The 20830-nt window shown below is 35.3% G+C and overlaps 1 long non-coding RNA gene across 1 annotated transcript; it reads right to left on the bottom strand.

Moving 5' to 3' along the window:
* Positions 1 to 9004: 9004 nt before the first annotated feature.
* Positions 9005 to 15374, bottom strand: LOC145679873 (uncharacterized). Its single transcript, XR_014130593.1, has 3 exons — positions 15324 to 15374; positions 13467 to 13521; positions 9005 to 9258 (listed from the first exon to the last, which is right to left on the bottom strand). It is a non-coding gene; the product is annotated as an uncharacterized LOC145679873 (long non-coding RNA).
* Positions 15375 to 20830: the final 5456 nt, after the last annotated feature.

Genomic DNA, 20830 nt, shown 5'->3' with positions numbered 1-20830 from the left:
AATAGTGCAACAGGAATCTAATACCAGTAATCCAGGTGAAATTAGTGCAACACCAAGTTTGTCATCTGAGGATCGACTTTTGTTAGCTGTGCAGCGACAAATTATGCAAATGACGACTGAGATAAAACAAACCATGGAACAGAAGCTCAATGAATCTAACACAAACATGGAACAGAAGTTCTATGAAGCTAACCAGACCATGGAACAGAAGTTCTATGAAGCTAACCAGACCATGGAACAGAAGATAGAACAGAAGTTCTATGAAGCTAACCAGACCATGGAACAGAAGATAGAATTGAAATTCAACGAAGCTAACAAGACCATGGAACAGAAGTTCTATGAAGCTAACCAGACCATGGAACAGAAGATAGAACTGAAGTTCTATGAAGCTAACCAGACCATGGAAAAGAAGATAGAACTGAAATTTAACGAAGCTAGCAAGCAGTATGAAGAATTAAGTAAACGAATAGAACGGATAGAACTGAAATCAGACGATACGAAACAAACAATCGTCCAGGTGATGAACGATATATCCTCGCAGTTTGAAGAGAAGTTAAAAAGGATAGCCGATGAGTGTCAAGAAAAGCACGATCATCAAAATCATGAAATCTGTGCTGTAAAAAAGGATTTAACGTTAATAGAATCTTCCGTTAAACATCAAAAGATCCAGTTGGCTACTATGCAGGAAGAAATTAAAACGTTACAGGCTAGAGATAACATTTATCGCAATAATCTGGGCAGTGATCGCTTCGAGTTTCCCCAATCACCGGATATAAATACGCCTTCACCGGAATCTGAGGAGGATATTATATTAGAGGAAAATTGTCCGAAGATCACTGATGAACGAAATATAAATGGTATCATGACACAGCACGCTACGGACCGGAACAATCACACCACAAGAACAAGGAGTGAGAAAAGAAAGGTAAAGTTAAGTGTCAAGATGAGCGAAATCAAAGCCATGAGTAAATTTAGTGGTAAGTGCAATGAAAATGCTAGTTCTTTCTTAGAGAAATTCCAAGACGAATGCAATATAATGTCTATCGACCGATCACAATACATGAAATTAATACCCCATGTATTACTCCCACCTTGTTCCTTATGGTTTAAGGCAATACGTGATCACATTAGTACATAGGAGGAATTTAAAGCGGCATTGATCGCGAATTACGAAAATGACTTTTTGCTGGCCAACAGAGATGCCAATCTTAGAAATCAACATTTCAATCCTCGATTGCACAAATCTATTGTAGAGTTTGTTGTAAATGTCTATAATGAATTAAAGGTTGTTAATCCCTTGCAATCGGAATCAAGAATAATTGCATCGATTCGCAATTTGCTTCCATTTAAATTACAGCAGATCTTATTTTCCACTCAGTGTATGAGTTTCAGTCATTTATTAATGCTTGTACAATGCTACGAAACTCAATACCATGCTATGAATCTAACACAATCAGGAATGGGTAAAAATAAGAATAATTCAGGTCATTTGGTCCCTGTTCGGAATTTGAATATCCGAAGTGTGAATAATACTGAACCGAACCTAAGACGAGTATACTCTAGCAATCAAAATGAACAAAATAGACAAGGCTATGTAGGGAATCCGCCTAACCTAATCAACCGAAGTAGACACAAAAATAATAGAAATACATGTCGAAATCCTAGAGATGCTACCAATCCTATGTATAGACATAATCATTGTTCACGAGATGGTACTTCGTATCCAAATTCAAATCACGATGAAAGACATGTACAACCTAATGTAGAACATAATCACGATTGTGCAGTACAGTGCACTTTATTAGATTCATATGCCAGTGCGAATGTAACATGATTACCGTTAACGAAATTAGGTTAAACCCATGTTGGTTATAGATTCTTGTGAATTTTCGTTTTAAAGTTTGTGTTAATATTAATAATGAAAACGATGGTTATAAATATTTGAAATGCATCTAGTTAAAGAGTTAGTAGCACCCAACATTCTTGATCAAATAAATAAGAATGAAAAATAATAATAATAATGAAAAACGTGTTTATTTAATAACAAAAGGGTGTCTTTTGTTTCTGTAAAATAAATTTATTTACTTCTATTTGATTATTCAAACGTAGGTTATGTTTAATTTTTATTCTTTCTTATTAATGTGAAGAATCATAATTCAATTTATAATTAGTTAAAGGCAAAGATTATTTATATTAGATTGATTTGTGTTTAATTGTCAAAGATTATGTTAAGAATAAGATCCATTCTATAAAATCAATTATTCAATGACTACCTTGAGTGAAATTCTTCTTTATTTTGGACATCTTAGTGCTACTATGTATACATTACAATTGCAACATCTAACTTATTTGTTATATAATGCGCCCGAAAAGAACAAATATTATTTGTCACATCATCGTTTGTAATAATGATCGAAACTAGTAATCTTGATAATTTGTGTTTCACCCTCGTTAATTATATTTCTAAGCGACGATGTTTTTAATGATAAAGAATAAATAATAATGTAATAAAAGAGAAATATTAATGAAATCAAAGATTTATTGTGAATGTATTTAGGTGAATGATAATAAATATTTTATATATATATGAGGGTTAACCAAAAAGTAATGAAGATATATACGAGGTGTGATCAAAATATAAAGAACATATGTAATGTACGAACATTAATCTAATCAGACCAGTGGTTCTTGAATATAAAAGTCAAGCCTACTCATGACTTTTATATGCAGTCCCTTTATCGGGCGACATTTTCTATAACGAAATACTTTAGTTTGTATAATATTTACCTGTACCGTGGGCAAAAAGTGCTCATAAATATGTAATATACTTAGTAGAATGTTCATTTTAAATTAACAGAAAAGAAGAATGTTTTTAATATATGTAAGAGATTATTATGGGATAGTTGTGACTATGTACATGTTATGTGTTGACCTAGTCAAGTGAATTTATGTATTTTACGGTCTTAAAAAGAATATTTAAGACATATCAAGCAATAAAGGTGAGACTAATAATCTTTGAATATCTGAGTTGATTTTTGCATAAAGAAAAGTAATTATCGCTTCGTAACTTATATTTTACAAGACGGACCAGGTTGACGACGCTTTTCTAAAGAGTCGTTATATACCACACCCAATTTTTAGATTTGGCAATTTCCAAAATTTAAGGGGGGTGGTCCTATGTACCCCTGCCAAAATTTAGGGGGTGAGCCATGGTACCCCTGCCAAAATTTAGAGGGGGTGGTCCTATGTACCCCTAGGTCATTGACTCCGGGCCAAGGTCATTGACCTTTGACCTATGACGTCATAAAGGTCGGGGTCAAAGTCCAAAGTTAGGCAGAGTGGCGCCATTACTACTCCCATAGTGAATCAACTCATCTGCAACCTAACAGTAAAATAATTTTAAGTGTTGACTTCCTTTGCCCCATCACGGAATCGTGGAGAAAAATGTCGTCATGAGCACAGCTTTAGTGGGAAGTAGAAGCACAAGCTCGAAATTTGAATTGAGAGATTTCAAATATTTGGCCTTCGATTTGACCTTGATGTCAGAAATCGGGACCAGCAACAATCCATTTCTTATTTGATAGGTTAATATCTAGATTTTCTTTTTCTTTTATTTTTTTAAAAAAAGTATGTCCGGTTTAACTGATAATTTTAGTGGTTTTCGCAAGACTGAAGTAGGTTTTTTTCGCAACCTGTATGTAATAACGCAAAGTGGAAGCTTTCAATATGAGTGGAAAAAGTAACATATATATATATATGGCGATAAAGCATTTATTGTCTCATTTTCTGAAATTTGAACCTTCAGACTTTATGTCCTGTTGGCCTAATTTTATCCCCGCCCCCAATATAGATGATCTAATTCGCACACTGGATATTACGGTAGATGAATCTGATTTCTGAGGTAAACCTGTTGTATATTATACATCAGGCGATGTAGATGAAGTGACAGTCTTACACTGTCTGTCTGTGAACAAATTATCACATTTCTTCCCAAGAAAGACATTTCAAATCAGATTATTGGGGGGACAGTCCCCCCAGTTCCAAGGTTAACGTGGACATGTCCCCCTCAAACTCCTGGGATTTGCGCCAGTGCACATGGGCTTTGAGACTAATAGTGATCCTCGTTTAACTTCGTGTAATCATACTATTGTTGTACTTGTGAATCTTAGAATTTTTCTGTACTGATGCAAGGACAAGAATATTGCACTCCGAACCAGCAACGACAGATGTCAGTACAGAATCTTCTGCTTTTTGCTGTAGATTACTTCGTTATTCTTTAAAAACGATGGTCCTTAATGATGGTTTAGTTTTAGAAAGAGGGTGGAAACAACTACCTGCACAATGAATGCGATATAAAGACTGTAAACGTTTTCAGTAACAATTGTTTTAAGAAACCACCAAAAGCTATTAAAGTTTGGTATTACAAATGGCTTCTAAATACGGTGACTGTAAATTGAAGTAGATCTGTTTGAATGATGATAAACGACACTTGCTAGTGTAGGCAAACTAATTAGAATAAGTTGCAAAATGTAGTCCAATTAACCGTCTATCCTCTGAAATTTGAAGGCAGGTGAAAGGTCAATTACTAGTGTTACGTGTGTGTTCATTGAACAGCGTCCCTGCAAATAGAATAAAGTAAAAGATGATGAATAAATAAATATATAATAAGTTCTACTTTGGAAGTGAAATAATATGGAATACTATTAATGATGTGCGTCATCAAACTATAATTATACCTATATTAGCACATAAGAAAAAGTTTAAGAATGATAAATATCATTTACGCGGGATGGAAGTCAACACAAGTAATACGGTACTCGCCAAAATTCCTCATAAGTGGACATTCCATTTCACATCTTTGCAATTATGCTTCCCTCCTACTATGGTCTTAGATGGACTATTTCTGGAAGAAAACTAAAAAAAAAAAACCTAAAAAAATACTCTTAGAAACGTAAGTAAAATTAATTAATGCATCCAAATCTCAACACCTATCTCACATTAACAAAGTAAAATAAAATACTGTATGTATATGTTATAGGCTATAATTGTAAAATAAGTTATTTACAAAATAGATCAAATATTATGTTAGCAGTCATACAGATTTCTAATTCGTATTTGGTTCAAGTGTGCGTCATAATTGAACTGCAACGAGTAATCACTCCACTAGTACGCTTACTCTCTAGATTACGTTATAGGAATCTTATTCATATTACAAAATAATTATTTACTATGCACTAGTATTGACGTCAAATGAAGATACACTAATGCTCCGTTATGTTATATGCCTGTTACTATACTTAGTTTAGTTTTTTGATATGTATTTAACGCAACCCAGAGATATATAACGTTATTTCATCAAAATGTATCTAAAATCAATACCAATACTTTCAAGCATTTTAATTACGTCGTAGTATTATCTTTATTATATGATGTGAATATAAGTCCCTGTGAATTTGTGAATTGTTCAAGTCAAGAAGACTTAGTCTTAATCAATGCGATTGTGCGTTATCATGTTGCTGCGCGCCCAATTATCTTTGTTGGATCTTTCAATCAAGATGGCGGCATTAACTAGGCCGTTCGCCCAGCCTTTTTTTGATTTTTAGGTCGAGAGGGCTCTGCCACATGAAACGAAAAAGTCAGACCAGCACTGGCTATCGAAACTCTCTTTCAGTTCTGCGTGGTTTGAATTGTGTGTTTAATTAATGACCAGGAGATGTGTCGTATGGGATCAGAGGAATTAATACACATGCAGAACGACGAAGCTTTGACAGATTGAAAAAATTACAACTGTACTTAGAGAATCTACATTGAATTCAGCAATACTTTAGCGGTCCATTACAACCTCTTGAAGTTTTGTGTGTTCAATTCTCTACATTTGATTCCCACTCACTTACCTCCCTGGTAATATGGTATCAGTTTCCTAGAGCAAGTTAAAATTCTATCACCATCCTGTAAATTTTATGAATTTTGGGTTATTTTTTCAGCTTTTAATTCATAACTTATTTTTAAATAATTGAATAATCTAATGAATTTATTTGTAAATTTCACTTAAAATGCATTGCTTACTTTAATTAAATAAAGTAACTGAAAAGTACTTAATTTAATTTTAATATTATCTTCTTTCAAGTGAGAATACTTAATTTTAAATGTTTAGAAAATAAATTTATTAATTAAGAGCTTGATTTTGATATTTAAAGTGGTTTGGAAAAACTATGGAGACATTCTTAAGCATGTATGCTAGGATGTTCCTTATAAAAGATAATTTCCTGTTACGATTTCTCTGTACGGGACTCTTCAATACCACTGATATTCGTCACAGAAAATAATTTGGTCCAAGAATTATTTTTCTTTATGACTTGAAATAACTACGGTATAGGATGTAAAAATTATATTTCGTTAGCCTTTTTTCAGAAGTTGCAAATTTCTTGTTAGCACTCTCTTGTCACGTTCCCGGAAAATCGTGAAAATGTATTCATGTAAAGCAGATATCTCCTAGTATATATATATATATATATATATATATATATATATATATATATATATATATATATTTGGTCTAGGAATTAATTCGTGCGGTTTTTAATAAAAATTGAAGCTTTATTTCAAAAACAAAGTAAATGAATACGTTAACAAAAATATTGTCCATCGCTAGCCACTACTTTCTCCCATCTTTCAGGCAATTTACGGATTCCGTGTCGAAAGAATTCCTCATCTTTTGACGCAATCTAATCAAAGATCCATTTTTCGATATTTTCTGAAGAAGTGAACCGCTGTCCAATCAAATCGTTATTCATGCAATCGATCAAGTAGTAGTCAGACGGAGCAGTGTCTGGTGAATATCGCGGGTGGAGTAACACTTTCCATCCGACATTTTCCAAATAGGTTTTGACCGGTTTTGCGACATGTGGTCGAGCGTTATCATCTTGATAAATAAGTTTATTATGCCTGTTATTCCATTCTGGTCGTTTTCAGGCCAGAGTTTGCTTCAAACGCATTAATTGTTGTCGATAGCGGTGTCCATTAATAGTTTCACCAAGTTTCAGAAGTTCATAGTACACCACACGTTTCAAATCCCACCATATATACAGCATAACCTTTGCACAATGAATATCTCGTTTCGGTTGTGAAGGACCTGGTTCACCTTGCTTCACCCAGGCCTTTTTTCGTTTAGGATTCTCGTAATGAATCCACTTCTCATCACCAGTTACAATTCGATGCAAAAATCCCTTCCTTTTCTGTCTTTGAAGCAGCAATTCGCAAACGGTTTTTCTTCTTTCAACGTCTTTCTTTTCAATTCATGTGAAACCCAATAAGACATCCTTTGAATCATTCCTATGGCTTTGAGACGTTTGGAAACTGTTGTTTGCTCAACTCCAAATGCTTCTGCAAGTTCGTCCTGCGTTTGACACGAATCCTGATCAAACAATGCTCTCAATTCTTCATCTTCAAATTCTTTTGGCTGTCCAAATTGCTTTTGGTCTTCCAAGCTGAAATCACCACCTTTAAACCGTGCAAACCACTTCTGACACGTTCGCTCAGCTAGAGCATGGTCACCAAACACTTCCACTAAAATATGATGACTTGCGGTAGCACTTTTCTTCATGTTAAAGCAATGAAGAATAACTCCCCGCAAAAACACTTTATCAGGCACAAAATGCGCCATTTTCAGTTGAAGAAAAAATGTTGTTGTTTCCGCTTCAAGCAACTGACATATACTAAACAAGATGCTCAATGACAGTAGTTTTCAACACATGTTTGGATCAACGAAACTATGGGACAATAAGCTAGTTACGCCATCTTTTGTAAAACCGCACGAATTAATTCCTAGACCAATATATATATATATATATATATATATATATATATATATATATATATATATATATATATATATATGCTGATTTTAAATTACTTCCGATAGTAGTTAAAATTACAATTTTCTCAATGACTAGTATGCATATATTAGAGTGTCTCTTATATAATGTAATTTCGTGTTACCATACGCACACCAGCGAAATGTATTTTTTGTGACCGTAAACAAGTATTAGTGAAATAACTGTTCTCTACGTGCACGTTAAGTCATGCCGACTTGACGACAGAGTCATGAAATGACGTTTCCACATGATAACATAATTTAGAATGTCCAACCCTGATAACGGAGAAACCAAAAGAGGCAGAGAAACTAAACTTTGCACGAAGCAACTAGAGAAAGGAGAACATCTGCCCGTGTATTGACAAACATAACCGAATGAACAATGTTGCCAACCCAAGAGAAAGTTATGTTTTTGTAAAGCGAATGACTGCAGTTTAAAACATCGTTATGCTTCCACAACTTCCTCTCCGATATCACATTATGCCGTGTACACTTGTGAGCCATATGTATGACAAATGTCCACTCCCATGATTAGGGATGCTAGCGTCATCGAGGATAGTCGCGATCTAGTCTTGAATTCGAGACCGAGACGTGCTTTTCCAAATATCGGCGAGACCAAGACAGAGCCCAGGCTCGACTCGATACACATATGCCCGTTCTGTACATATTTTTTGCATCTTTTGATCGCAATGTGGAATTTGTCATATTGCATTTTGAACTTTTAACATTGAATTCGTACTCGGCGACCACAAAAATCTCTATCTATCCACTTTCATTCCCATAGAAGTGTTTTGCATTTTGTCCGCCATTTTGGATCCTCCATGTTAAATTTTAATGTTTGGTGTCCGATTCAAATATAACGATGGTGAATAATATACCCAATTTCAGATCAAATGCTTGATTTTTTGTAATTTGTGTCCTCCATGTTGGATCCGCCATTTTGTTTTATTTGATGTTAGATTCATATTCAGCTACTTTTAAACCTATATATACCACGTCGCAAAACAATTAAGTCATAGTTTTCTTTTTTGTCATTCTAGGGCAATTAAAATAAGCGTCTAAATAAACCTGGTGGCTGAAACAAATTTTTATGAGACTGGAAAAAGACGCATTTAAAATAATGTAGTCTTTATTGAGTATTGCAGAACATGCTTCAGTGTAAGATATAAGATTTCTTGAAATGTCCTGATGGATAACCAATGCAAGTAAACCAATTAAGACCGCTGATTTATTCATTGCTTAACCAACGATTCCTCCTCCAAGAGATCCAAATCCTCCATAACCATGGGGGAATCCATATCCAGATGCTAATCCATAGCCATGGAGGCCATAGATTCCTGGGTAGTGGCCATGGCTAATGCCGTAACCGTAGCTACTTACACCACCTGGAAAGATGAAACACGGTAAAGTTATATAATATTTGAATTTAATGAGTTGAATAACTAACTAATTAACTCTTTGGCCCACGGAACCTGAGTGTTCAATGCTAAATTCACAAAAGCTTTCCACTGAGTTTTGTCCTTAGCCAACTGGACCCAGTTTCAGTCTTGTAATTTCTGTGATATTCATCTGAATATTGCTCTCCAATCTGTGTCTAGCTCTTTTTACGATTGTGGTTTCAGTTAAAATTTTGAAAACGTCCCTACTCTCTCCCGTTCTACCTACATAAATTGTCCACCTGAACCTCCTAGACTTGAACACTCTAACAATGTTAGATAAACAGTGTAAATTATGTAGTTGTTCGCTATGAAGTTTCCACAACCATACAGTACAGATTGCATTTATCGTTTTATATATTTTAAGCTTCAAATTCTGCGACAGAATTCGCAAAGACCAAGAATTTGGACTGGACTAATAACAAAAATTACCTGCTTCTAGTTGACATATAATTTCTTTGTGGAGATGGTTATGGTCCGTTAATGTTAATCCTAGATATTTGAAAGTATCCACTTTATAGAGTGTATTACTTGATATATTGATGTCTCCATAATTTGCAATATTACGGTCACGGCGAATTCTATTGTATTTAGTTTTCTCTGTGTTTACTTCTAAACCCATGTTCCTGCAGGTGTTTAATACAACCTCTGCATATCTTTCTATTATCTCCATATAATCTCGTATCAATATGGTATCATCAGTATAAAAAAATAACCTGATGAATGCCATTCAGCTTTAGGCTCTGGTTCCTATCCTTAAATTTCGATATAGCATATTCTGGAATAAAAATTGAATAACTATGGCGACTACGCATCTCCTTGTCTCGGACCATTCTTGATGTGGAAGATCATGAACAAGTATTTCTTCCTAGTTTACTTTGGGTTTAAACACATCTTTACTGATGGAACTAAACCTGCTTGTGTACCAAATTCGGTATGAGTGTTATATACAATGTTTCCCTCCTAATCGAGCCGTAGTGCTTTCTGAAATCAATAAATAATTTATGTATCACATGAGCTCCGCGGGAAATCGAACCTGAATATCCCATGCCAAAGGCGCGTACGCTATCCACTTAGGCACAATGGAGCTCTTTCAGTGAGTTATATTACTCCAAAGATATATATACAGGTGTTCCGGGAGGAAGTGGGAATACTTTGGGAAATTGTAGTATAAATAATTCTAAGTTAAATATTCACATTACCGTTTGTCCTATTAGCAACGGGTTAAAAACCATTTTTGATCTTATATTCCTTACTGCTCACCCTATAGTTAATCGACAGAGATGAGACATACGCATTTGAATGGTGATGGAAAGGCCTTTATAATGGTATGCAGCCTATGACATTGGTAACTTTGAAAAGGAATTTATTGAAGGAAATTTGGAAAAATAATAAAATTATTTTAAGATTATTTAAGGTAAGTAGATGGCAACACTTATTCCCAAAATTCCCTCAAATGCTCCCATTCCAAAGACACCACTGCCACGTGCTGCACACCATTCAAAAGGTCATTCGATTGCGCTATTTATCACCTCTGTACAATAACTACAAAGTGAGGAATAAGGATCCTAAAGTCAAAAAATCGTTCACATCACATAGCTTTCATACCATTGAGAATACGACACATGTATGTGGACGTTTTGCTTAGAATCATCAATAATATCATTTCCAAAAGTATAATCACCTTCTCCAGAGACACCCTGTATACAGTGATGATTCTAGAAGATTACAGAATTTTCACTTCAGTTAGCTGTTTTCAACATTAATTTTATTTGAATTTCATTTAATTGTACTCCTTCTGTAATACTTCCTTATCTGAAAAGTAGGACTGAAATCCGCTACACATTATTTCTCAAAAAACCTGACCGCTCTCTCCCTGTGAAACTTCCTAGTATCAAAATCGTACTAAGCCATTCCAAAGTTTTTTACTTGAGATAAATGCCTTCCACAGTCAAGCAAGATTCATTTTTAGTAATTTAATTTCTATTACATGAAGAGTAAATAGCTTTAAAAATAGTTATTTGTGACCAGGATTATTTGAACAAGACAATACCTTAGACCTTCAGCATAATGAAGAGTCAAAATTACATGAGATCTTATCGGACATCGAATACTTGTTTCTTCTATCTCTAACCATTCCATTTAGTCATAAGGGAGCATTAGTAAAATACTGGACTACTATTCCCAAGTATGAGAGAATTCTAAAAATTCGTTACTTTCTGACAAACATTTATTTAGAATTGTTCTCCATTCAGGCCCGTATCTAGGGGGGTTTAGGGGGGCGACCAACGTAAATTTTCGCTGCTCCCCTTGCAAATGAATTATAATATGATGATAAACTATAATATGGTTGGATCGGGGGCCCCGTACATGATGGGCTGGCTACTGGCCTGTCTCCATTGCAGACTATATAAGAAAAATTAGTAGTATTTATACAATATTGGAAAGTATTGCACGTATAGAATTACGTATATTGTAATTAAGGATGGCAGCTCTGAAAAATAAAATTAGCGTCACTTCTGTACGACTTACGTCCTCAGCTACGATATATAAATACACAAAGTTTGAAACATGAAACACGAGTATTGCAAAGTCACTAATAATAAAAATAAGTACACAGCAAAATAAATTAGAAACTTCGAGAGTAGACTTAAAAGTCTGTGTTTTGACTAGGAAGAAAGCAATTATTTTATGTTTGTGTACGTTAGGTACGTAGCTATTTCTGTTGGTAGTCACTGTGTAAAATTTAATTTCTCTAGTGCTTCAGGCGAGGAGTTTATAAGGAAATGCTAAGTCGGAAAAAGTTACGGAAATTTGTGACAGCCAAACGAATCGTTAGTGTCCGGAAATTACGTAACCAACACAATGGTGGATGCACAACATCCATATCCCACGCAACTATAGAGCGTACACTGGCACGCATGCAGTTCCACAACAGACAACACACTCATCACCGCCGACTTTGTCGCGTTTGGGCACAGGAATACGCCAATTGGTCCATAGATTATTCAAAATGAGTGTGTTGACACGATAAATCACGGTTTGTACTACTCCTTTTGTAAGGGCGTGTGCATGTGTGGCGTCAACACTAACAAGTTACTATGAATCCCTCGCGCATGGTGCGTACTGTACAGGCAGGTGGGGTGGTTATAAGATTTGGGGATGCTTCTGTTAACACGGACTGGGACTGTTGGTGTGTATGGATTACAGCGAGCAGGTGTTAGAGAATTTCGTACACCCTACAATACAACACTTCTACCCCCAAATACTACAATGCACGGTGCCACCAAGCCACGACTTTACTTACTTGGCTTAGGGAACATTCCACTGAGCTATAGCATATGAATTTGCCCCCTAAGTCAAAGAATTTTAATGCTACAGAACTTTATGGGATGTTGCGGAAAGAGTTCTTCGCACCAAGACTCCTGCATCAACATTTGTTGTCTCATTGTGGAATGTTATCAGGAGTATAAAGTGTCAGATTCCTGTGGAAACTTATCAACAACTACCAGAATCCATGCCACGCCGTGTCCAGTCCAGGTCGTTCACTGGGCAAAAGGTGGACCAACAAAGTATTAGGTAGGTGGTAGCAATTCAGTGAGCACTCAGTGGAGTATCTTGCTATACAATAGGTTAAAACATATGTATTTTTCGAACTCAGGGGAAGAGGAACTTACCTTCTCCAGACGACGCCCCTGTTTCAGTGAAAAATTCTAATTGCAGTTTCACATGTTGATTTTTGAAGTAAATAACGTATTTAATCGATTCTATCCCTTACTTCAACTTTCAACATCTTGAACCAAAAAGATATTTGCCGGTCAGTAATGTGCACGTGGAATATTTATTTTATACAAATGTATCTTATACTGATGACAAGCACATTAAGGCACATTAATTTTGAGTTACAATAAAAAAATATATTGTTATAAAAAAAGTGATGAATCGTTAGTCTTGTGCAAGCTGTTGTTGTTTGACAAAGCTTAAGTATTGCATGCCAATGCCAGGCCTTGAACACAAATAAGATTTTTTTAATACTTGTAAAAAGAATGTTTAAAAATTTACTTAACTTTTATTCTGAATTCTAATTTTAGATGCAAAGTTAGCCTAAAAGATTGTGCGTTATACAAATATGGCAAACAAGAATTTGCTTATCTTACCATATCCAATACCCTGAACAGCCAAGATACAAGCAACCAGCACAAGGAAAGTAATCTGTAAAACAATTCAAATCTAATATTAATACCTCGAACATAGATATTAATTGCGTATTCTTTCATTTATAAAACGCTCAGGTCAATCGACTTTAGGTCGTAGCTATTCAAAATTCTTCAATAAAACTCGAATCAGTGTTTCTAATTTTTAATGCGTTTGGTTCACAAAAACTTCATTATTTTTTATCATGTCTCCATCCGTCCGGTAGACAAGACCATGTCTGTTCGTGCGCACATCCATTCCGAAGACAAAACAAAATCTGTGTGTGTGTACACCCGTTCGGCAGACAAAACTACGTCTGTCCGGGAATACATCCATTCGCCATACAAGACTATGTCTATTCGTATGTACATCAGTCCGGGAGACAAGATCATGTCTATTCGTGTTTACATCCGTGTGGGAGATAATACCATGTCTAGCCGTGTGTGCATTTGCTTGGGAGACAAAAGGGAGACAAGATCATGTCTATTCGTGTGTAAATCCGTTCGGGAGACAGACTATGTAAGTTTGTGTGTACTCCGTTCGGAATACAAGACCATGTCTGCCACTGTGTACAAAATAGTCCGGGAGACAAGACTATCTTTATCCCTCTGTCTCTGTGTCAATCCGTTCGGGAGACAAGACTATCTCTATCCCTGTGTCAGTCTGCGCGGGGACAAAAACTCTGAAGTACTACTTCGTGGATAATCGTCGATTTTCGTAAAATATAGAAGATAGGAATCGAGTTCGTTGGTAGAGACGACATCGAACCCGGAAGTTGTAGAAACTAACCACTTCCGGTTTTAACGTTGATTCTATAGAGCCAAAACGGTAGTATCAAGCGAGAAGCGATTAAGTGTGTCAAGAATACATTTCATGTGTATCCCTAACTCTACTAAAACCGGAAGTCGTAGAAATCCATTATAACTTTCGGTTTTCAATATTGGTCTACATAGATCCAAAACGATAGGAAGAGCTAGAAACGTTTTTTTTTTCTGGAATCGATTTAGTGTTCTCAGAATCGGTACCATTACCCTTCTTAGCCTTTTCAAATCGGAAGTGACAGAAATCAACGACTTCCGGTTTTGATATTGATCTCTATAGAGTAAGAAGGATACTAGATAGAGAGAAACGTTTACTGTAATCAATTAAGTATCCTAAGAATATATTCCTATCGCAAGAATATATTCCATCTCCACTCTAATCTCTCAACTAAAACCGGAAATCTACTACTAATTCCGGTTTAAATAGTAGTTGATAAAATATCACACCATACAAATCAAATCCTTCATGTAGTTATCACGTGCCATTGCTTCCTGCTTAAAACACAGTTTCCTACTTACTTGTACGTAAACTAAAATATAATTAAGTGATTAACTTGTGCTGTACTTATCTCCTTCATCAGAAGCGAGCCAATATAGGACAGTCCTACGGTTTAAGTTGAACTTGATCCATTCTAGTACGTTCAAGATGATCTCTGATTCGGAATCGAACCTGGGATCTCATGCATCAAATGCACATTGCACTGACTAGATCAGCGGCAGAGGCTCCAAGTATAAAAAGTTTAAGGATTAGTTCGAATTAGTTTACGTGATTTTTTTTTTTTTTTTTTTTTGTAACAGTGCGGTGACATTCTATTAAAATATTAAAAGATGCGAATATAAGACTCTCTTTCACTGCATCAAAAGCAGCCGTTTGTATTATTACTACTAGCACAGAGTCTTTAAGTCTGTTGTGTATCAATACACCTTACAATTTCTGATATTGATAATTTATAGTGGTTTCTGGCACTATTATTTTTAAATACAACGTAATAATCTTACCTTAGCGAGGAAAGCCATTGTGGATATGATAGTTTCTGATATTCACAAAGCACTGATGATATTGCATGCACTAGAAGCTTCTTTTATACCTAATTGAGTTAAGAAAGTTGATCACGTAGAGAAATTACCACCGAGAGGAAGCATCAAGATTTAATTTCCTTCATTTTTTAATTAATTTGTTCATTAGAAACTTTTCAGTTGTTGAGAGTAGGAGTGAATGAATATTAAAAAAAAGGTAAGTAGAAATTATTATATTGATTATTTAGAGGGTAGCTGTAAAGGTCTAGAATAGGCTTTCTCAATCTCTTTCAAGTCACAATCTCCGCTTTATTATATCCTCTTGATAGCTATCCCTAAGTAATTTCAGATTTGTAATAAGCTTTCTCATTAGTGCTGTTTATCGCTTTTGACGCAAAGTGAAGTCACACCAAGGTCAGGTTTATCATTGGCCCTAATTTTGATTTGTATCCCACTATGCAGTTTTTCACCAATTGTATTCCTATTTTATTCCAATTATTTCCTAAACGATTATATATTTTATTGCTGCTTTTGATAATAAGTATGGGAATTAAATATGTCTAGTAGAAATGTAATGATATCTTTAAGTTTTACGTCCTACGATTATGCCAGGTAGGCTAAAGGAGACGGTGATGATACGTAATGAATGAAATGGTGGAATGAAGAAAGTGGGAGGAAACGGGAGAACCCGAGGAAACCCATGCACACGGTCTTTGGTCCACCACAAAGTTCACTTCACGCGAGCAGGGATATAACCAGGGACCCCATGCACCAAAATATGAACGCTCTACCACTGAGCCACCGTTGTCCCCATATATCTAGGAGAGTCCTCACCTTCCATATATCCTCTTGAAACTCTTCTATGAGTCCCGACTCCCAGGTTGAGAAACCCTGGTATTCTCTTCCAGCCGTCCTGAATGAGCTTTTCCCAGGGTTTTTCTTATTCACACCACGCAAATGCCGGGGTGGTACCTAACTTATAGGTCCCACAGGCACGTAGCCAGGATTTCGTGAAGGGGGGGGTCCATGACATGAAATACTGTGGTCATCATACCAGCGGCTCGATCATTCTAAACTACTTTACTGGAATATACATTGGTTCGTTTAGCCAGGATTTCGTAACGGGGGGGGGGGGGAGGCGTGACGTGAAATTCTGAAGGCCCAGGAGCTCGATTAATCTAAACTACTTTACTATCAACATATATTGGTTTGTTAAGACAATAAAACGAGGATGTATTGGGACGTATTTCAATAACAAACTATGAAGAAATATCGAGTAAAATATGGTTGCTCTAATATACTATCACATTGTTGGCGTGTTTTGCTATAAAATTATATCAATACTTTTTTTTTTTTTTTATGTAATTGGTGGCAGTCGCCAAAACAGATATCAGCTCGTTGTATACAGTTGGTTGAACTGCACAATTTTGATTCACAGGCAGCTGGATTGGAAAAAAGGGTCAGTGAAATAAGCAACAGAGGACATCTGACTTCAATGCTATGGAGTTTGGCATATGGAAATTTTGTTATACTAGGTGTGGTATTGGAATTTTGATATCAAAGATGTATTCTGTTAGAAACTTTAAATCTAAAGTATGCGTTTTGAGAGGTTTGACAGTTTATACGTACACTGTAAAAAATCGTTGTGTTGTACGTATGATGTAGAAAATATGTTATTTAAAATGTACACTGAAAAGTTTGATACACGAGGATCGTTAACCTTCGGTAAATCCACTTTTTTCTGAAAATGCTTTCTTATGTTTACAATGAACTCTGAGATGTCTGCTATCTATATGTGAAACGATATCATGTAACATCCATTAAATTCAATTTAAAAATAGCGTAAAAAAAAAGCTCCGAAACTCCGTTCGTTAAGTCCTAGTTGATTCTTTTGTTCACAAGCATTTCGGTCCTATCTGGGACCCCATCTGGTTGGGAATATTATAAGTAAATCATTTTTAATGAAACTGCTTTAAGATCTAGTGTCTCTTTAGATCAACATTATGGCATGGAGTATACTGAGGAAAACGCTTACATTGGAATACAATGTACGTTTTTGCTAATAAAAATTGCCATGTTTAAAATTGTAGTACGTTTACAAACCCAATTGACTCGGTCTTTAAAAAACACATTAAGAAAGAAATCAAGATTGGAAAAGTAATTTTTCAAAGAATTTAAAACTCTTTTAAGCTAATATTATGCTAAGCCCGTCAAACAGCATGTAAAAGTGACACTTAATCCATGCTCTTACAACGCATTTATCCATATCATTGTTGTCCATAAGATTATTATTGTCGTGAGCAATTTTGAATTTTTGGTTTCTTTGGTCTGCTCTAAAATCTGTCAAAGTGGAGTTAACAGTTTTTAGCATAACAGTCCTTATATAATTATATATGCTGAAGGAAATTTGATATTTGAGGCGCATGTTATACGAATTCTGATATCGAAGGTGTATAATGCAGGAAGTTTTATATCAAGGGTGTACGTATTGAGAAGTTTAATATGTATGGTGTACGCTGTGACAGTAATGCCAACCTAAAACATTCTGAAGTCCCATCTCGACAGAAAGAAATTCCTATTTTGCATTTGGATTTCCCAAGCTATGCTACACTGTAAAAAAAATCTTCAACGATATGCCTATGTGGTAACACAATTGTGTTAAAATATAACACCAACAGGTGGTTAGAACAAATTACTCTCCATTTGGAGTTGTGTGTCAAAAGCCGATAGTTGCAATGACACACAGCCTGTGTGTTAAATCAACAGAAGTGTAGAATCTTTGTGTTGTTTTCTGCGTGATTGCCAAATATGCGGGCCATATAAAGGCTTATGTCTGAAGCCACAGTCAAACATAGAAGAAAGCAATACTTAAAAAAATCTAGGTATTCGCAAAATTTCAATGTGCAAAACGCACGATGTGTTCTCAACTGTTTTATAATGTTTCTCAAGAAATATGTCAACAACGAGAAACAACACCGTATTACTGTGTCACTTCTAGACTGCACTAAAGCTCACCAGTCAACACCGGGGACTGTTTCAAAAATGAAGGAAAACCAGTAGAAACACGATTAAGCGGCAAACATACTATAAGGATATAGGCAAGAGCAGTAAGTACGCCAGAAATTTTTACTTGGGGGGGTGTTCAAAATAAAAGGGGGTGTGTGCTCTCAGAATAGTGATAAAATTTTAAAACAAACTGAAACAAGAAAACAGTATATTTTGTTACGCAACTATTGCAATACTACTGCTATTACTACTACTACTACTACTACTACTACTACTACTACTACTAATACTACTACTACTACTACTACTACTACTACTACTACTACTACTACTACTAATAATAATAATAATAATAATAATAATAATAATAATACCAGCTCTTCGCAATGGTAGGATCAATAAAGTAAGTTCACACTTTTGAGCATTTACTATTATCATTATTAAAATACGTAATACAATGAAATCTCTCAAAACGGACATCGGTAGAACCGATTATTTGTCCGTAAATGAGAAGTGTCCCTAAAAGGAAGGGTTCTCTCTCATAATACCACACCACACATATTTATTGTATGCAAGAATAAGAAAGTTTGTCCTCTTATGAAGATGTCTACTATTGAGAGATGCGCCTTAAGAGAGGTTTCACTGTATTAGTAATTAACCTCCACTATTTTACCCAGTAATTACATGTGAATTGATTACATACGAATTATTGTAATTATTTTGTAAAATTCTGCTATTATTTCAATTTTTTCACCCCCAGCAAGTTTTAGTGGGTGATTTTTTTTTTCAAAACATTAATTGCGAAAAAATTCCCTCGTTCTATGCTGAAATTACATTCGTTTGGTAATTAATACTGTACATACTTCCAATTTCATTATTTTAATATTCTAACCCTGTTAACGTTAATTGTTGTAATGTTATTTTATCTCTTAATCTCCGTTCCTGTCCCTTTCCGGCTACGTTATTGATTCTCAATATTTTTCATAAGAAAATTATTCATTGATTTAGTTGTTTTCCAGAAATACAGTTTCTTTCAATTTACAAATATTTTGTATCTTTCTGTTTTGTCTTCTTTAATATACCTTAATTTTAATAATCTCAGGGCTCATAGTGGTCTGGTCTCTTGTAAATAGTTCAAAAGTGATCAAAAATGGCCAAAAACACACGAAAAAGTTACCAAAATCTCATTATGCCCCTTTTTTCCTTTGTCAATTGCTCCATCACCTCTCTCTTCGTTTGTTGTTTTATTTCTTCTTTACTTCTTTTTGAGCTTCCTCCTTTCTTAGGTTTTCAAAGTATGCTTTGTAGTTACGGTAAGCAGACTTAGCAGATGTAAAAAGCTTCTGAGTAAGTGGAACCAGTTCTGGCCTATTTCCGAATTTCTTCATCCCAGACATTATATTTAACTTCGCATTAAGAGTTCTCAAAAACGTGAAATATTCAAATTTATCACCTACTCTTAAGAAGAACATAGAAGAAGCATAACACAACACGAACATGATGAACCACACAAACACACACACACAACATTGAACGGAGCGTTAAGTATTACGAGAGAAAACTAGGGTAAATGTGCCAGTCCTCGACCACCTAACTCATTTTCTTATGGTTCTTAATCGTTTTTCACTCAATGGAACAACTTAGGAGGATGCAAGTAGCTCACACGTGTTCTTAAAACTATATTTTATCTATACTTTATCCAAAACTGAGATAACTTATGCCATTTATGTAATATTAGTCGGAGAAACACCAGTAAGCGATTTCTTTTAGTGTTCGAACTCTTTTCGTTAATGTTCGACCGCCTACTGTTTAGTCATCGACCACTAGTCAGTTAATGTGCTTTTAATTACAGTATGAAGGCTAAAGCATAACTTTACCAAAATAGTATTAGCATCAGTAGATGTTACATCATTAGTTTTTTTAGGTATCACTTCGCAGTTTCGCAAATAGTCGCTGAGATTAAGTAATTTTGTGATAGATTTGTCAAGAAAGGGACCATCAAATTCACTTAAGGTTCAGTGGAATACAGCACCAAACATGCTTCGTCTTCTCTGGGTTGAAGGGGTATAAACCCCATCTTCTAAATTCGTTTTTAATGACTAATTGTGTTGCTACCTTGTATATCACTCATTTAATTAGTGGTACAGAAATAACACATGTAGCATTTTACTCAGTTTCCATGTAGAACTCTCGAAAACGATTTGAACACTTATACATCGCAGGGTTGAAGGAATCTCTGAGTTTTACGTCCTACGGTTATGCCGGTTAGGCTAAAGAAGACGGTGATGATGACTGATGAATGAAATGGTGGAATGAAGAAAGTGGGAGGAAACGGGAGAACCCCGAGAAAAACCACGCACACGGTGTTTGTCCACCACAAAGTTCACTTGGCGGGGGCTGGGAAGGGTTGAAGAATATGTGTGCTATTTGGTGGAAGGCAGTAGAGTACTATAGCATGGCTGGAACAAAATTCGCTGACTTCC

Source organism: Thermobia domestica, chromosome 2 (genome assembly GCF_964235325.1).
Source record: "Thermobia domestica chromosome 2, izTheDome1.hap1.1, whole genome shotgun sequence".
In the NCBI taxonomy this organism is placed as follows: domain Eukaryota; kingdom Metazoa; phylum Arthropoda; class Insecta; order Zygentoma; family Lepismatidae; genus Thermobia; species Thermobia domestica.
The sequence above is the reverse complement of the archived record's forward strand: the minus strand, read 5'-3'. Positions and strand labels throughout refer to the sequence as shown.